The sequence below is a fragment of the Misgurnus anguillicaudatus genome, chromosome 25 (genome assembly GCF_027580225.2).
Source record: "Misgurnus anguillicaudatus chromosome 25, ASM2758022v2, whole genome shotgun sequence".
Classification (NCBI taxonomy): Eukaryota; Metazoa; Chordata; class Actinopteri; order Cypriniformes; family Cobitidae; genus Misgurnus; species Misgurnus anguillicaudatus.
Window position 1 is genome coordinate 7,718,851 of NC_073361.2, and position 19,136 is coordinate 7,737,986.

At 37.9% G+C, this 19,136-nt stretch overlaps 1 long non-coding RNA gene across 1 annotated transcript; it reads left to right on the plus strand.

Moving 5' to 3' along the window:
* The first annotated feature begins 7,122 nt into the window (after positions 1–7,122).
* LOC141362137 (uncharacterized) lies at positions 7,123–17,159 on the plus strand. The gene is made up of 2 exons (XR_012368125.1): positions 7,123–7,221; positions 16,112–17,159. It is a non-coding gene; the product is annotated as an uncharacterized lncRNA (long non-coding RNA).
* Positions 17,160–19,136: the final 1,977 nt, after the last annotated feature.

Here is a 19,136-nt window from a genome sequence, read left to right on the forward strand (position 1 = left end):
GTACCTGAAGGAACGAACCTTGAACTTCTAATTATTATCAAAGAGCGGTGAGCTCGGCAATTAGACGTAAATAAGTGCATCGCTTTTAGTGTACAATTAGGTTGATGGCACTCGTGATGGGGATTACAGAGATACGGTATGAACCGGCGGCGGTCTGGCTAATGATCGGGAGGGGCCAACAGTGCAGAGAGAGCACCGCACGGTTAGTCGCCCGTCGCCATGGCAACAGCACGCTCGCACTCTGTGGTCCCAACCCTAAAATTAGTGCCGAGGTGCGCGGCTCCAAAACGCATTCCGGACTGACTTTGACAGACGTTCATTTGGCAAACGGTTCCTTGGAGCAAAACCACCCAAAAACGACATCACGCCTGCTCTAACACCGCTTGGACGCTGGCATTTGCGATGATAAACGGAAGCAAAACTCCACAGTGTGGCTCGTAACAGGCACCCAGTTCGGAGTGCAGTTGATGTGCTTTGGGGGCCCTTCGCCTTCTTTGCTGTTTCAAACCCATCCACCATCTGCTAGCCACAACCATTCAGCTTTTATCATCGGTCCCAGGCCGTGGCTTACAGGCCTCTTGAGAAGGAACTGCAGTAGTTCATTCAAAACCATCACATCACGAGAGTATCCATATTAAAGCAAGCTCTGCCCGCAAAAATCCTGCTACACCGGTCCTGTACCATCCTCGATCTATTTCCACGCTGATTTTATTCGGCTCTAAATGGAATGTTAATGCAAACACTGTCAGCGGCAGGTCTTTAGACGCTCCGTCTCATGCATATAACATAGCTTAGCGCAGCCTCTAGAGTCTGCCGTTCCATAAGACTCACCAGGTGCACAGCTCGGCAAATTATCAGATCAACAGGGAGGCGACTACAACATCCCGACGATCGCAGGGCCGCACGCCACATCATTTAGAAAATAGCCTATTCGTTTTTCTTTCTTTCTTGCCAGCATTAAAGATAATTTACTGACTTTCAACTCCTGATTTGTACCGAGAAACACTTAAGAAGTAAATTTCCAGCTGAGGTGCACGTTAGCGGGTTCGAGTATGATTTTAAAGCCGAAAGATGTTATGCGAAGCGAGGTGTACCGGTGCACCTTACGTGTCTCCGAGCTTGTAAATGTAGTATTTTGTTTTTTCTTTCTTTTCAAATAAACGAGCAATTTATCATCGAAACAGAAAGTGAGGAAATATACCATATCTCTATAAATACTACGACTATAAGGGTTTATAAACTTCTAACATAGATCAATCACGAGCTTTGTGTTGACGTTGTTAATGTCTCTTATTTGATCATAATGAATGACAGCATAAATGATGTTGTTTTAGAATTAGCTGGAAACTCTTCCTTCATCAAAACCTGTTTGAGTCATTCAGAAGTAATAATTCATAACTGACTGTCTGTGTCTCAGCATGAGAAGTTATAAATCAGTATCAAAAATGATACACATGTCAGTACTATCAGATGAGTGATATGATGAATATGGCAATAAGTGATGGTACTTATCTCGTTTTAAAGCGACGGATAAATGGCAAAGATTTGTGTAGGCTTTTCATTACTGATATACAATCATCAAATAACAGACAATGCAGTTGTGCAAAGGGTTAAATTTATTTTTTTATATGTATACCTGTTTATATGCAAACAGCGTGCCTGCTGTTAAGAGGTTATCAGCATTGCTTAATTTTGGATTCTTCATATAATTTTAGCTTTTTGTATTTAGTACAGATAAATTATGCACATCGTGTAGTAAATATTATTATCACTACACAAAGCTTAGTCAATTTTTGTGGATTTCTACATTATATACCATGTTATGTTTAATATACATGATGCGCATGGGCACTCACACATACATGTATATTATAACATATGTACGAATGCACACAGATATCCAGTTATCAGACAGTAAAAAAAAACATATAGGTTGACCACTCAACCAATATGTAGTGTGAACCTAAAAAACCAGCAGGACTGTGCAAAAACATAAATACTAGAGTGGAAAATATAAATGAGATGACAAACACACATCACACCACTGCCAAGAGACTGACCCTGAATTTACACGGCGTCGTCATTCTAACAGCCATGGGTCGAGCTGGAATTGCACAAATGGTACGATGAGCACAAACGCATTCACACACTGCGCCTGGTGGCCTTACACGGACGGGTACAAGGACAAAATACATATTGATAAGTTACTGTGGTGGTCCCCAACAGAACTGCTCCCATGACGAGGCACAGATTGGAATTATAATGAGTGGGATTACTACAGCAACCCCCCTGTCCCAACGCACGCAAACACACGCGCGTACACATCGCCCCTGTGTGAGTGCGCCATGACACTGAGCATTGCCCCGTGTGGAAGACAGGAAGGCGAGTGGCAGCGAGGAACATACTGACGTTAATTAACAACATCTGACACAGATGCCATGCTTGTACTCGCACAAGAGGTGGTCCGGCACGTTATTAAATTTTGGGGTTATTTCCTTTCATATTCCACCCCCATTTCCACTCTTTCCTCGTCTCTCCCGTTTTTAATCTTCTTGACACACCATCCTCTCCATACATCAGGGATGCGGGCATGGAACAGGCTTTCGACGCAATTAGGCTTTTGCTTAATTTTCAATAAACTGCTCTTTTGTAATATCCACTCCAGAAAAGGGCCGCGTTATTTGCGCTCTCACCCTCATTTGCTCCAATCTGTTTAAATCTGCGATCCTGAAAATATTGTGACATAAAACCTAACTGTCAGGCCACATATGGTGAGCTTTCAACCTCCAGGCTCTGTTTGAGATGTACAGCTAGTCTAGAGATAATTGACCTCTGGAGATGAAATACATATTGCACTGCAATACTAAGAATGGGGAAATTCAAAAGCCCTTCCTGTCAATCTATCAGAAGGTGTTGAAACAAAAGGACTACGGTTGAGCTTGTTATTACACCATACCTCTGTAATTAACCCCAACCTTCTACTGTTGTTACACCACGTCAGGGTGACGGGAGCGATAACATATGTTTAATATCTTCTGCAACTAATCAAGGGACCAAAAACTGAAATAGATGTGTGATTCACCCCGTTGTCTGGTGACGTGTTGATAAGCGGCACATATGTCAAATAATTATTTGCAAAGATCCAGATCTGCTGCGGTTCGAACCGATTCGATCAGGGAAACGAAGCGATGCTTGTGTGTTTGATCGGTTAACTGAACTCAACCCCAATGTCACCAATTCTTCTCTAAAATGAGCAGTGACCTACGTTCCCTCTTGCCCTGTCTTGTTAATTACCCTCATACATCACGTCTTAAATGCCAAACCGTTTACCTGCTGTGGATTGGCCATCCTGTGCTCACCTGACCCGCAGAGAGCTGGACCGAGTGATGGAGATGAGATTCATCCTGAATGCAGCATCAGGACCAGCGTCACTATGGGAAAGTCACCACAGAGGTCACCAAACAACACCTGCTAAAGTGCTCAGTGGTAAAGAGAGATACGACGGCAGTACTGCAATGCACATTGGCGTTTTAAACATTTCATATCCCCAAAAAGGAAAATTAATTGTAAGTTTTCGTGCATTAGATGAGTTTAATTGTGTGTTTAATGGTCTGATTTGGCCCAAACTGGTAAAATTATCTTTAATTATAATTCGGTACTACCAGCATTTGCATTTGTGCATTGCAAATTGGCCTCGGCTATTTAATTTGGATTTAAGAGATGTAAAACAATGAAAATCGAATAATTTGTATAGGTAAATAAGATAAATTATTTGAAAATGCCATGAGCCCTCAGCAGTCTGGAAGGCATAATGGGTGGGGCAGCTGAAACGTTATGCTGCCGCCACCTGCTGGTAATCTCTTTTGATTTCTCCCCCTGTGTGGCCACTTAAAAAACACCCCCACCCGCCTCTCTCTCTCTCTCTCTCTCTCTCTCTCTTCTCAGCCTTAAAACAGAAAATCGTGTATTTTCGTTTGCTTTATCTGTTTTCATTTCTTGAACATATTTCACTTGAGATTATTTTAATTAGTTAAACAATTTAGGCAAATAAACAATTTTTCGATTATTACGAACAAGTTCAAATGTATATTCTTAATACTTTTATTTATTTATTTATTTATTTATTTTAACATTGTTTAGCTAGGTTATTAGGAAACGATTAAAAACTGATGATTACATAATGCAGTGTTTTTTTAAGTGCATTACTCCTCACTTATTAAGTTTTATTAATTTTTTTCTAAACTTCTGCGCATAAATTAGCCACTTAAGACTTGATTGAAGATTGAATATAATTTCGGCCATACTTGTGTGCTTTAGTTTAAAATTAGCTTTTTTTAATTATTAAAAAATTATTTGAATATGGCCTTGAAAATATAACAAGCAAGAAATGACGTCATCGTTACTATTGCATATATTTCAAATTGACTTTTAGGTCTAATGCCTTTATTTGCATACTAAATTGTGATTGGTATTTGTATTGTATATATTTAAATAAATATAGCACATTTACACTAAACTTTACAGTGCAGACGTCATGTTGATTCAGAAATATTTATATTTTAGGATAACATCTGTGTTATACTTATGCCAGCATACTGGTTTAAATGAATGTTTGATTCATTCAAAATAAATATTTTTACTTGAATAAATTCAGATGATATTTGCATGATATTTTTGACACATGTTGAATTTGATTCAGTTTAATTTATGCCTAAGCAAAAACTTAATCTTTAGCACAATTAATTTGTTGTTTTGAGAAGTGTGTTTATATTTATTTATTTGTTATTTATTTATATTTTAAATATCCTCAAATGTAATTAATTATTGTGATGCGCACTGCAAAAATATATTTTTAGGACATTGCTCTCAGAATTTCCCACCACAATCAGTGGATTTTAAAAGCAAGGTCTTTTGACAGGGGTACAGCTGCCTGGACTTCATGCTGGTGAGCAGTGGTCTCAGTCTGGTGGAGGTGGCATTAGTGCCCTCAGTGGTAAGAGTTGTGCGGGGGGGGGGGGGCTCAGATCAGACAATGGTCCGCCAAAAACTGTGTCTGTATACCTCTTGTTCAAATTGACTGTGGAGTCTGGGGATTTCCTGGTGTTTGCATGTGAGACATAAAACGAATCAGTCATACGGTTGCCGTATAAAAATGTATATTGAAATGAATTATTCACAGCAGATTCAATTGATAAAGGATCGTGTTTATTTAAGTTGACGACTTTTCAATGTAAGATTGCTTGTCCATTCTTCTCCAGAGGACCCGTCAAGGTGAGATGAGACAGGGGCCGCGCATTCTTCTCGAACAAAAGGAGTAAATGAATGCGCGCACGCTCCCTAATGGTTTCCTCGTATACTTGGGTCCACGGGAGATAAGTCTAACAAAATTAGTATGCAAAAGAGCCGTTCTCTTGAGGCCTATAATTTTCTTTGCAAATGATTTCCGTTTTGAGGATGAAACAAACACGACAATGCCGTTTTATGCGCTGGTTTTGGATGTGTGCGTGCCTCCAAGCTCCTAAAAGAAGGGGATTTGAAGAAGTTAACCCTTATCAGCAGGTGGTTATGGAAAAGGGGGAAAAACAACTAAAAGGAATAAGAAAAGATTCTGCTCTGTTCCAATCATATTTAGTTGATTACATTTGGCATAATGCCCTGGCGAAAAGGGTCCACCGAATCCAGAAGAGCCATTGCTTTGAGAGACGCTTGCATGTGTTCTTCAGCACCATGCTGTGCCATCTTTTTCATCAGTTAACTTAATTAAACATATATCCACCCGAGACTCTTCTCATATTCTTGACTAGTTTAGCTTTTGTTAACTGTCTTTAAACAGTCCATCACGTTTAAAATAGCGTTACTTACATAAACCGTTTGTCATCTAAACACAAAGGCCTTTATTCTTCAAATAATACATTCAGCTATATTATTGTTGTTGTTATTGTTGTAAGTAGTAGTAGTAGTAGTAATAGTAGTAGTAATAATAACTCCAAATAAATTTATTAATATTAATCTACATATTAATCTATGAAAAGTCGTATCACTATGCCACTTATGTATGAATAACTCTGATAATACCACTGTTTTTATCACATCTTAATGCAGCCATTACACCATGAAAAATCAAGTCGTAAATTTGTATTATTTGATATACACATGAACGTATGTCTGCAATAAATGCTGGAGTGCGTTTATTAGGCCCAGAGTCTATGAATGTTAATTGCGCCATTTCCCTATCATAAATGCGAATATAAATCACAGCTGTATAATAATACTTTGCCTGTATTTTTACGTTCCTAACGTGGTCTGCAGTAGCTCTCCCTCCCAATAAATCATGTACTTACTTCCCAGGAGCTTCCTGCTCTGTGGTGAAGATTAGGACCCCGTGCCTTACTGAAAGCCAGGAGCAGTTTGAAATTATCAAGCGTTTAAAGACATCGCAGTTCAAGTTGTTTTATGCACTAGCGGCTTTAAATACAGATTGAGAACTGCTTCCTTTAAGTCCGACATTTCCATTATTTTTTATATTGTTAAATTGTTTAAGGCCGTATTATTGTTATCATGCATATAGTAGTAATAATAATAATAGTGATTATTTTTATTGAATTTGTTTAATGTTATAGCATTTTATAATATTATTTTAATATCTTGAATTACTTTATAATTTCGTAATAATGTTTGTTTTTACTTAATAATAATAAATAATAATGTTAATACTAATTCATTTCAATTTGTAATGTATTATTGCATTACGGATTATGAACAGATTTAATAATTTTCCGTCGGATGAGCAATTATATGAAATTTAATTATTTTAGTCCCACATGGTTAAAATATTGGCGATGACAACGTCTGAACATTTAGGGATATTAATAATACCAAATATGTAAAATCCCGAGACCTGTTCTGGAAACATAAATGCTTAACTGAATTTTACCTGAACAAAAAATGCAGTAATTTTTAAATAATTATATTTATATGTGTGTATATTAGATCTACCCCTCTTCAGCCTTTATGCCGTTCATACGATTTTTTTCCTCATATGCCATTTAAATAATCTCTATAGTCTATATAAATGTTTGTGAATTAGAGCTTTTATATGATAAAGGCTTTTACTTTGAAATATTACTTTTACGTGTGATCGGTCAGCTACTGCAGGTTGTTATCCTGCTGCGCGTGTCTTTCAACCTCATTAACATTTTGAAAGTTTTGACAAACGGCAGAGTAAGATCTTTGTTTAACTTATAACAGTATTGCCTTTGTATTACTATCTATCTATCTATCTATCTATCTATCTATCTATCTATCTATCTATCTATCTATCTATCTATCTATCTATCTATCTATCTATCTATCTATCTATCTATCTATCTATCTATCTATCTATCTATCTATCTATCTATCTATATTCTGCTAGGATATTTGTATTTTTATTGGGTAAATATTGGACTGAACATAAATAAACCTGTGCTGGGTTATTTTAATGTAGTGCTGGGTTGTATTAACTTATGGTTGGGTTAACAACAGCCCAGCATAGGTTTATTTATAACTCAACATGTGATTTGTCCAATATTTACCACAAATAATTTAAAAGGTTAATAAATAAACCTGTGCTGGGTTGTTTTACTGCAGTGCTGGGTTGTTTTAACTTATGGTTGGGTTGGTCATATATCTACCAACCTATACTGTAATCTTTAACACATTCAACGTGTACTGATATCTATTTTAGGTGTAGATCTGGTACAAAATTCAAAAGGTGTACCCTTTAAATTTACTGTGACGAGCAAAAAGTACACATTTGGTTGCACATTTTTCAGGAGTGTATCAAACATGTTATATTTTTGCCTCCATATTAGGAGGTGACAAAATATTTCCCAATTTAGGTCTAGACATGTTTAAATAAGTCTTTAACATACAGGTGACCTCATTATGAACCATTGTATTTGCATTTATTAATTCATATTAGACTAACAAGTGACTTTGGTAAATGTTTAGCAGCTGATCAAACACGTAGTAACACCCCCTGCTCCGGCATATTGCATTTGCGTTTATTAAGAATTCACTGTCAAAATAACTGGTATTGTCAAATTGGGAGAGCAATTAGTCAAAGTTTAAGCTTAAACAGGATAGTTTCCTCATTAACCTTGGTTTGAAACATAGCCTACGTTGTGACATCTTGTGCTACATTAGTTTTAGTGTCAGTCTGTGTAGTGCTATTCTCTCTTGGTTATGGAGGGGAAAGTAATGCATGGGGAGTCATTTCTGCATGTGTCTGTGTCATAACCCCGGCCAGGGTGTCATATTCCTCTCCTCCCTCATCTGGCCCAGCATGGGAGCCGTAATACACACATCTCTGTGCAGCACTTCTCCAGCTAAATGGACGGATTTGCACATTTCCCGAGCTGCTCGCACTCAATTCCCCCACTCTGTTAATGCCGGTTAATATTTTACAAATAATGCCTGGGCAAATCAGTCTTCCGAAGTGCTATACCATTTATTGCGAGGACTTCTGTGAACTTCTTTTTGAAAAATTAATGCCTTTAATTTTGGTTGATGGCAACATCAGCACAGCTCCGTAAATTGCAGTTTAATGAGATTTTGCTACAGGGGATAATCTGCTACTGACAGAAAAACATCTTGAAAACATCTGTAGACCTATGATTTCACTCTGACGATTAAACCCCCCACCCCACGTCTCAGAACGTTGAGCAAGAAAAATGGTCAGTTTAAAAAGTTACACTTCGCCATCCGACCCAATGAAACGTACAACTTACTTTGTCTGTGTAATGAACATCTTTGTGATTTTAAGAGTTAATGTCCAGCTATCTTTGCATTGCTGTGGGTGTCTAGTGGATAACACGATAAGCAATGGTTGATGTGAGTCATAAACAAGCAATCTGCTCCACCAATCCAAGCTTGTAGATGTAAATTATCCTCAGGTGGATAGGCAGTTAATGCATCCTTTCAATTGACCAGTATCATCATCATGAGTCAAATCGTGTTCAACAACATCCTCCAAGGCATTGTTGTTTTATCTTTCGATAGGAATTTTACTTTCAGGTGGAGGTCAACATGTAAATAACCTAAGCCTATTGATCAGTCAACGTAGATTGGTTTTTAATATAAGATTTCTTAATAGAATAGCTCAACTAGTAGAGCATGATGCTCAAGGTCACAAATTAGGTGAGTAAATGGACTAATAAAATGTTGCTTGAATGCCTACTAAGTCATCTTGGATAAAGCATCTGCTAAACGCATTAATGTAGGTTGCAAATGTTGTTAACACCTTTTGAAAGTAAGTTTTATAAACTTGACATTGAAACTGTAATGTTTAAATCAGCATGATCATGCTTCCTATTAATTAAAACATCAGCATTTCATATTCAGTTTCTGTAAACTTGTTGGCTGTGCAGTGACATTTGAGTAAGCACAGTCAAGGAGGAACGTACACCCACGTCCCTGTCCTCTAAAGCTTGTGCGCTCCCAGGACTCGGCAATGTAGATTACTTCCTCCAGGGAGTCTGGAGAGAATCCCATTCCCTGCAACTTTTTCAGTGAACAGACAGATTTGGCCAACCTCCAGCAAAAAAATAGACCATATCATGCAGAGAGAGAGCTATGCCAGAAAGCCCAAAATTATATCTGACACTTTGGGTCGCGTCGACTTAATGTGTCTCTCTCGGATGTGCGCATAATGCAAATTTATTTTAAAATGCATTAGTTTTGACTCATAATTGGTCAAATAAAATGACCAATTATGAAGGTACAATTGTGTATTTAATACCCACCTGGCACGTTATCTTTTTTGGAACTGTCTCGCTTATTGTTTTATGCGGGTTCGGTTTCTTGATGTAGACCCAGAATCAGCAGGAATAACCAGGAAAATTACAAAGCAATACGGAAGAGGGAACAGAAAAGCAATGCTTTGTGATTTGTTTTTTGCTGAGAGATTCCTGACAATTATGGTTTCATCCTCATTCATTGTTAAAAGGGATTCTGGTGAGGTCCACCTGCAACCCCAGTGCAGGCAAAGACACATAAGCAATTACTTCATGGTGGGGAGTCCCGTAAAAGCATTTTCATTTTTGATTTGACAATGCACAAAAAAAAAGAGGTTATATTATATACAATTTTTTTAACCAAGCCTATTTCATCTTTCTAACCCATAAGGCTTTGTTCTCCAAAGTGACTTGCCACAGCATCAGCAATGATTGGTGCCATGACCGATGCCAGGAAGAGAGCATTGGCTCGGCAGGGTTCTCAATTTTCAATGCCGTGAATGGACACCTCTTGTCTAGCGATGCCACTGCTTCGCTCTTTCAGATGGAGGCACATGTCACACCCAGACTCATCATGCCAGCCACCAGCAGAGAGGCCAAGGCACTGTGCCCATCACCAGCATCACTTAGGACTATGAAGTTCAGTGGCAAAGAATGAACAGATTGAATAAGTGTAACATCAGACTGCAACATATTCAGTGTAAATTTGGTTTAGGTGGGAATTATTTCATACAGCCGGAAAATGAGTGATAGGCACTGATTTTTAATTTATTTCATACACAGCAGATGTGATTTGAATTTTGCTCCTGGAATTAGTAAGAATACCCATCCATGGCTGTTCTGATCAACCGAATCAGCAAACGGAGAGCCAAGCAAGCTTGAAAAGATAATAATGTCATATTTGTGGCATATTATCGACATCAACCAGCCACTTCCTAATCCTAAAAATGGCCATGCCGGATGCGGGAAAACTGAGAACAATGCACTCAGAAATCTGAACGCGTACAATGGCATGTATCAGAGAGTGTGTGATTATGAGCACCAGGGAGTTTGCCTTCTTTTATTCATCTTTAGTCCCGTTTTGAAGAGACCAGATCCAGGGGTGCCAAATTAAGCAGAGTGCTGATCTGTGCTTGCTGCATAGAGTAATGAGCAGGCCCAGAGGATATTTGCAGGGTCACACAAAGGAGTTGGTGTGGAAGTGGAAAAGAAAATCGGGCGTACAGCAGGAAGCCAAGCTAGTGTATTCTGCAGGCCATCCTCATCTGCCATCATCAGCGAAACGAGCTCCCCATCCCATCAACAAGAGCTTGACTTGAGGATGGGTCTCATGGCTGTTTTCACAGCATTTACCTTATGCCGTAGACCCGTAGAAAACCCTGTTATGGCATTCATTGACTCTATCAATGGAAGAAAGAGTAAGGAAAGATAGGCTCCGTTGAAATTGTAACAATTTCAGGCCATTGAGATTCATCAGCATTACACCCTTTCTGTCTCGGTCCAGTTTAGATCTACTAAATCCACGTTAAAGGCGTTTATCACGAGAAATCATTGTAAACCGTGTTTTCAACACTCTCTCCGGCAAACCCAACAAAGAACCATTTTACATTGCCACCATGACTATAAAGCGAGTCCTACTGTTTTCCCAACGTGGGGTATAATGGAATTAATAACATCGACTGCGCATTTGCCCGGAATTCCCATGAGGCCTTGCAGATTTTTATAACTCCGCAGTGTAATGCTAAGGGTTCGGAGGGGAAGATTTACTGGCTGCAAGAATCTAATGATACCGAACACTGACTTTGCGATTGCTCCAGCCAGCTAGTTTGCATGACAATCTGGATAACAATGGCCCTTTTTAGATTAAGTGTGTTGGGGCTTATTATGATCGCTCTTTGTTCTACCCCCTTTACACTCTCAAAATGTTGATGTTGTCCGATTTCAAGGCTCTACTTTGGAATAAACGCAACTCGCTTCTCCCAATATTTGACATCCGAGTCATTTATGGAAGATTTAATTACTGTAATGTTTATTATACTGTCCATAAAGACGCTTAGATGTTCATATTTCCTTGTGTTGTCGCAAGCAATTATAGGTGCGGCCATCTATTTACTTGATGAATCCTCTTTTTGCCTCCACTTGCTTGATAAATAAGGAAATAAGTCAACGCTCCACTTTATATTCAGTAATTAAAGTGAAAAATACAGTCACAATGCAAATCCTTAATTGGACTCCAAGAGAGAGATTCAGAATTTCTCTTTAATAATAAGAGATGACTGGGGACAAAAAAAAACAAAGCATGCTGAAATGTGAGACTGGAAGTTCAATTAATCAAGAACAGAAAACAACCAATTTAGCAAAGCGCTGTTCATTCAGTGAATCACATGGCCCAGGTAATGTTCTTTTAATCATCTCTATGTGACACAATACCTTTCATGTCACAACAGACAAACACAAAAAATGTAATTGTATTTAACTAAGATATTTCTTTGGTTGCAAAAAGAAACAGCGGTGTTTAATAATATAATTTTAACAATCTGATCTCACGGGAAAACGTGCCTATGTTATGTAGTGGTGATTTTGCATGAATAAATGCAATGGGAATCGTTTCTTATTTGTAGATTATTATACTAAAGCATATATTGAGATCGTATGATTACGAATTAGCCACCTTACACTGTAAAAAGTTGGTTCAACTTAAATGTTTTAGGTGTTACCAATTGAAGTAACTTTTTAAGTTTATTCAACTTACATTTTCACCTAAAGTAAAACTAAAGTGAAATTTGAAAAAATGGTGGTGTTCCCAATTTAAGTAATTTTTAAAGTTGATCCAACTTTTCACTTTCTACAGTGTAGCCACAATAGACACTACTGTCCTGAGATTGTGTTGGATTTTGAAGAAAGATAGGTAATTTTCTGTCTCTCAATAACGTAAAAACAAGTTTTGGGTCCACAGTTGGCTTTACAGTTTTTCTCAGTCGCTTTGGAGCATTTCTCAGATCAGAAATATATATATTTTTAAACACTTTGTTCAACCTCCACATCATCAAGTGAGTTGTGCACAACATAAAAGTAAATTCTCATTGTTTTGGACAAATTGCAAATGCTTTGATACAACCATGCAGATGATTTTTTACAATAGGGTATATTCAATTAAATTTAATTCAATTGTATTTATGTAGTGTTTTTCACAATTGGTAATTGTTTCAAAGCAGCTTTACATTAATAGAAGCAGGGAAAAGCTTAGAAAAATCGACAGATAACATATCATAATACAGATCGCATAAGCAGCAAAATTTGCGCAACTTACTTCCACATTCCTGTTAAACATAGTAGATCGCTTCCGGTTCTGTATGCTCTACACTGACATGGAGCTGTTTTTATACATGAAGCCTTTAGGAGCTAGTAAAGATGGAAATAACAGGTGTCCAGTGGATATGATCATTAACATCTTAAAACTAAGTAAAATAAAATGTACTAACTTTTTTCTACTTTATAGCTTTTGACAAAGAGATTTTCTTCTCACATACATTCAGATATTAGAAAAAAAACACAATACAAATTATAATACTACAAATTGGAAAAATACTACTAACAACCAACCGGAAGCGATTGACCCAGTTTTCTGATTTGGTTACGTGACGTTCGACATATAGGCCTAACGTATTGTCTGCTGTTTGCCACATTTTTAACTGTTTATGTAATTTTCATCAACATACATAATACTGGTTTTTGTTGAATAGTCTTACACCGCTAAACATTTAAGAATTAGTTTATCAAACAAGGCATGTCATGCAAAATTATTGATCTTTGTGTCATAATATGTTAACTGTAGGCATGTTTCCCATAGGTTTTTGTTTAGTCTTTTATAAATATGAACTGAGTTTTTAAACTACAGAAAATGTAACATTTCTTACAGTGTCCAGTGAACCTTTCTTATTTTGTAATTTATTATTTGTAATGTAAAATATGATTCTTTTCCCACAAAATCACAATATGTGTAATTTGTTTACAGAAAAAAAGTTGAAAATGCGAATTCGTCCACAGTTTACATCAGAAAAATACTGACACTTACAATTGTGTATACTTGGTATATTGACAACATGGCTAAACATATTGACTGTCTTGTTCATGACCAATGACACACAGACATGCTCACTGACATAAAAATTTACTTTTGAGAGATGAACTAACAATTTTCAACAAGTTACATGCTTTGCAGACATCCATGATGTTGTGCAGTTTGTACGAATTGTTTAGAGAAATGCACACATCACTTTGCAAATTTTGAGAATGATTTGAGAAATGCTCAAAAGCAAGTGAGAAAAACTGTAAATTAATTTATGATTTAATGATACATTTCATTGTTTCATCCAAAACTTACTTTTTGAGCACCTTGTGAACGCAAACACTTTAAGCTTAATTTCAAGCATGTTAAGTAATGTGTCATAATACTCCCATAATCCGTTCTTAATAATAAAATAAAAATTATTATGTCACTGTTGAAATGAGTATCCGTACAATACCTAAATGGTCTGGTGAAAGCTGGAAGTGCAGATTCATGCACACACCTAACAGCTGATATTGCCCACAACACAACAACTAGGCAACAAAGTAAATTTATGTTACGCAATAATATGTCCCAGGTCTTGTACTCTTTTGCTATGCATAAAACTGTATAGACGGTTTCAGCACTAACAACATAAACAAACGGCTTTCGTGGAACACGTAAAGTCTGCTAAGAATCCATAACAACAAAGTCCTTTTAGAGTAGTTTATTTCTGATAACAAGCAAAATAAACAACACATAGATTACCTTAATGTAGTTCAAATCATAGCTAAAGCATATCAGAAACTACACTTAGTTAATGTTACTGTGTAAACTGTACTATAGCCTATAATGTATGCAATCTTAACTACATATCGGCTGCCAAACCTCCCGTCAAATAGTGGTAATCCATGATTGCTGTCTTCCCTTGTCTGTAGGAAACCAAAACATTTAATATTTTCAGACCATTAAACAACCAGAGACCGGAAGTTAAGTTCCACTCAGACGCGTAATCGCTTCACAGCAAGTGCGTCCGATGAAACTGTCTATATACAGTTTCATCGGCCACGGTTGCGGTTAAGCATCTGGTCAGAGCTTAACTTCCGGTCTCTGTTTGTTTAATGGTCTGACTAGTAGCTAAACTGAATTCTGGAACAAATAGCTCGTTGAAAATAACAAATGTTTTGGTTTGCTAAAGATGAGGGAAGAAGGTGATTATGGATCACTGCTATGTGAAGGGAGGTTTGGCATCCGGTCTGTAGTTAACATTGTACACATTATATAGTACACATTTTAAACAGTAATGATAGCTCAGTGTAGTTTGCTATGATTTAAATTAAGGTAATCTACTTGTTTATTTTGCTTGTTATCAGAAATAAACTACTCTAAAAGGACTTTGTTGTTATTCTTTGCAGAGTTTACCGGAAATTAAATTGGTTCCACAAAAGCCGTTTGTTTATTTTGTTACTGTTGAAACCATATCATAGCAATAATAGTATGTAATTATATGGCATAGTGTACATTCAATGTACTGGCACAAGCAATGCTACAGATATGAGTAGATATTAGCCTAAACTCTTTTCTTTTCGGGTCATCTGTCATGTTATGTTTTTGGTAAATTAACCAAAAAAAGCTGTCATATTTTCATTTGTACCAAATATGTACAAATGTATACATGAAGACATATGTATACATGCTAATATGTACCTTTGACTAATACTGTAAGTGCTAATACTAATAAGCTCTCTTTGTTACCAATAACTCTTGAGTAATAATATTTTTTAGGTGCAAATCTGTCATTTTGTCCATAGCAGCTGGGATACATATTTTGACCTTTTATTTTTCAGACAGTACAAAAGTCTCAAGAATCCGCACCAAGTATGTTTGACCGCATACTGGCAGTGTTGGCCATATACTAGCAGCAAATCCTTGAATTTGTGTAATTGCAAAATTGCGTACTGGCAAAAGGTTTCTAATCTTTTTTTCCATTTCATAAAAGAAAAGTTGAAATGTTCCCATTTCTTCAGAGGTTGAATTCCACACCATCTGTGAAGGGCCTCAGTCACACCTGCTCTACCCTCCATGACCGCTCTTCTCACAATGTGCTGAGAAGCTTTAGTCAGCTGGAAAAGCTTTCTCTAAAAGCTTTCCCATTCAGCAACAGATCAAAGATTTTAATTATATGTAAAATCTGTGCTAAAACCATAAAGAATGCGAGTATGGGGTAAAGTTGACTCTATGTCTTAAATGTTTCGTTTGCAGCTCTTAATATGTCTTCTCTTTGCAGGAAACAAGAGGAAGTGTCAGGGATGTGCTGGATTTGATAAACTCGCCGGACTCTAACTGTGCGCTGACAGTACTGGAGTCAGTGCTGGAGCCAGTGAGAGCGAAAGACCAGCAGGGCTTGCCCTCTGCCCAATGTATCTCTTTCAGAGTTAGAGAGCCACAGGCCTCGACTCTACCCTGCTGGGACCTTCTGAAACCAGAGACTGTTGAAGTGAACGTCTGCACTGTCCTGCCACTCTACGCCGTCCTCCAAACTCTCTGATTCTCCAAATGTGCCCTGTCGCATAACGACGTTTTCGGACAGTCTGGTCAGTCCTACCCCCCTCTGTTCTGACTCTTCCAGACCAGGCCAAAGACCACCCCGGGTTGGTCAGCAACCCCAACTCTTACACCTGCCATAAAACTTAAAAGCTACAGTCCCATCCTAAGGCTTTGAAGTGTTCAAAGCATAGCTCCCTGACCTTTGATGCAACTTTGTCCGCAACACATGTTTGGCGCACAACGAATAAAGCGAACCTCTCAGGCCTCGGTCCACGGCCCGTTGGTTTACATGTGTGAGGTGCAGAGGCCCACGCATGGCAGCCATGCATACCCATCATGCTGTTCCCACCAGCGAGGGGGGCCCTTGAGCGGGAAAAGAAGAGGGCAGGAAGGACTGGCCCCTACTGACCCCCTCATGTGTTCACCAGTCATCCATACAAAACCAGCCAAACGCCCCATCCCCCAGCTCCCTTTACAAACTGCATATCACCCACTTCATACACCGAAAACCATCGCTGACTTCAGGAGGCAAAATCAATGACAACCTAATAGTGTGGGCCTCATGCACATACTAAGGGGGTAAGAATGAATTTTGGACTATAGAATTGATTTTCCTGGCTGGAACAGTTGTTTGGTCTGGCTAAACACTAAATCTGAATTCAAGAAACACATACACCATTTGTCCAAATGGAAATATCATTGATTAAGATGAATCCTAGTGGTCGATGTGCATGAGAGTGCCTGTGATATACTTACATCTCTGAATAAAGCAATAAAGCATTTTTTTTTGCAAGGTAGAGTAATCTATTTATACGAAGCATTATATATCTGCGGTGTCATAGTCGCATAAGGCCCGTTTATACAGTTTTAACCGATCATGGCTCTGTAAATGCCAAACTCGGCACACTGATATACTGTCCACCTCAGCGTGCATACTTTTACAACTGGAGTGACAGTGTCATGATGACACAATCCTAATATGACCTGTGCTACAAATGCATGACATTGGGTAACACCATTCATGGCCTTTAAGCACACATGCACTCAAGGGCTTATGGTAGGGTGCTGTCAGACATTATACATGGGTTCAGTTTTTTATAATAAATTAGACGTGTATATTTTAACAAATGAAAAGTGTCTAATTTGCATTGAAGTAAATGTAGAATTTTATCATATTTTGTGTTTGCATTTATTGATAACCTAAAATGCTTTATTTTATTTAAACACTGTAAATGTTATTTTCTTCAATAGTGTTGAACAATATGTTGTAATACTTATAACCATCTAAAAAGAAAACATAAAATGTAAGTCTTTTTCTGCTTACATGGCTTTGCTTTGACAGTTTCTTAATCCGTTATTTGAAACCTCATATTTTTCATACATTTCTGGACTAGCATGTGAAGCTAAGGGCATCTGAATGCCTCAGACAAATGCTGAGCGAGCTGAGACAGCAGCTCTGTATGCCGTGAGCTTTCTTGATCTTTGACCTCTGGACTGCACAGTCAACAACAAAGATTTTCAGTGCAAGATATTTCTGTGAAAAGCCCATCTCCTTCCATCATCATTTTTGTAGGACTTGTTGCCCATGGTGATCTGCAGGTGTGTGCCTGAAAAGCACTGACATTTCACAAGTCTAAGTTTTCAAAGAATTTCTTCAGAGCTTTTGATTATCATCACATCTTGTCTGTAGATCACTGTTGCAGTACGTTAAAAGATTTAAATAACAAAAGCACGATATGAACCCATGTCTATGATAGGAAGCAAACGCAATCCCACACTCTCCTTTAGATAGGTGGTGCTTTGAATACGTTGGTCTTCTGGGAGTTATAGACTGGGTCTGAGCAACACCTTCCAGCAAGCACAACCGTACTATAACAGTATGGGCGCGAGTCAGTCCAGTATGGCTGTCAACACCTATGTGTATGCTGACATGACAAGCCCTTTAAACTGTGATGAGCATAAATCAAGAGGCCATTCTGAAACAACAGGGTCGTATTCTTTCCCTGTCGTGCATGGACCTCCAGTCCCTGCATGGGGCACCATTCCAGGCCCGGCTGAAGCGGGGCACTCCTGAGGAGTGCCATACGGAGCCAGGCACCACACGTCTCCTCCATCAGTGTAAATTCTAAAACCTGCACAACACTGTTCAACAAGTCATCACAGCTTTACTATACCTGTCACTGCTGTTCAGGGAGTGCACGATTGTTGCTATTCAGTGTGCCCACAAGTCTCAAACGCCCACCCTCTCTTACGCCCACTGCTGCCATGGAGGCACTGGGTGGTAGACTAAGTGCAAGCTTTTTTTTGGATGACATTATTATTAATTCATTTCAGAAGAGAAATTGAAGTGGCAGTTTTAAAATGCAAGTTATAAGTATACTTTTATATGGTTGAATGCAGAATAAGAACATTTATTTACAAATTATTTATACTTTAAAACATCTTGCTAATTAATTAAAGTGTAAATTAAACATTTAATATTTATGTATAAAATAAACATGTGCATATAAAATAAGTGATTGTCATTTTCTTTGCGCAGAAAATAATGTTAGTACATTTTTTTATTTTAAGTATTTATAAGTTAGCAGTCCTGCTTATTATGTATTTTATTTGCTTGTTTTAAACTGTGTACGCCAATATATATTCTCAATATCTCACAAATATTTTCAATAAACTTATTTTATCATGTTGACGGAGGTTTTACTCTGTCCTTTTATCTCCCCATGAAACTCGTGAAACTGTGTCAGGCAGTTAAATTGAGCACG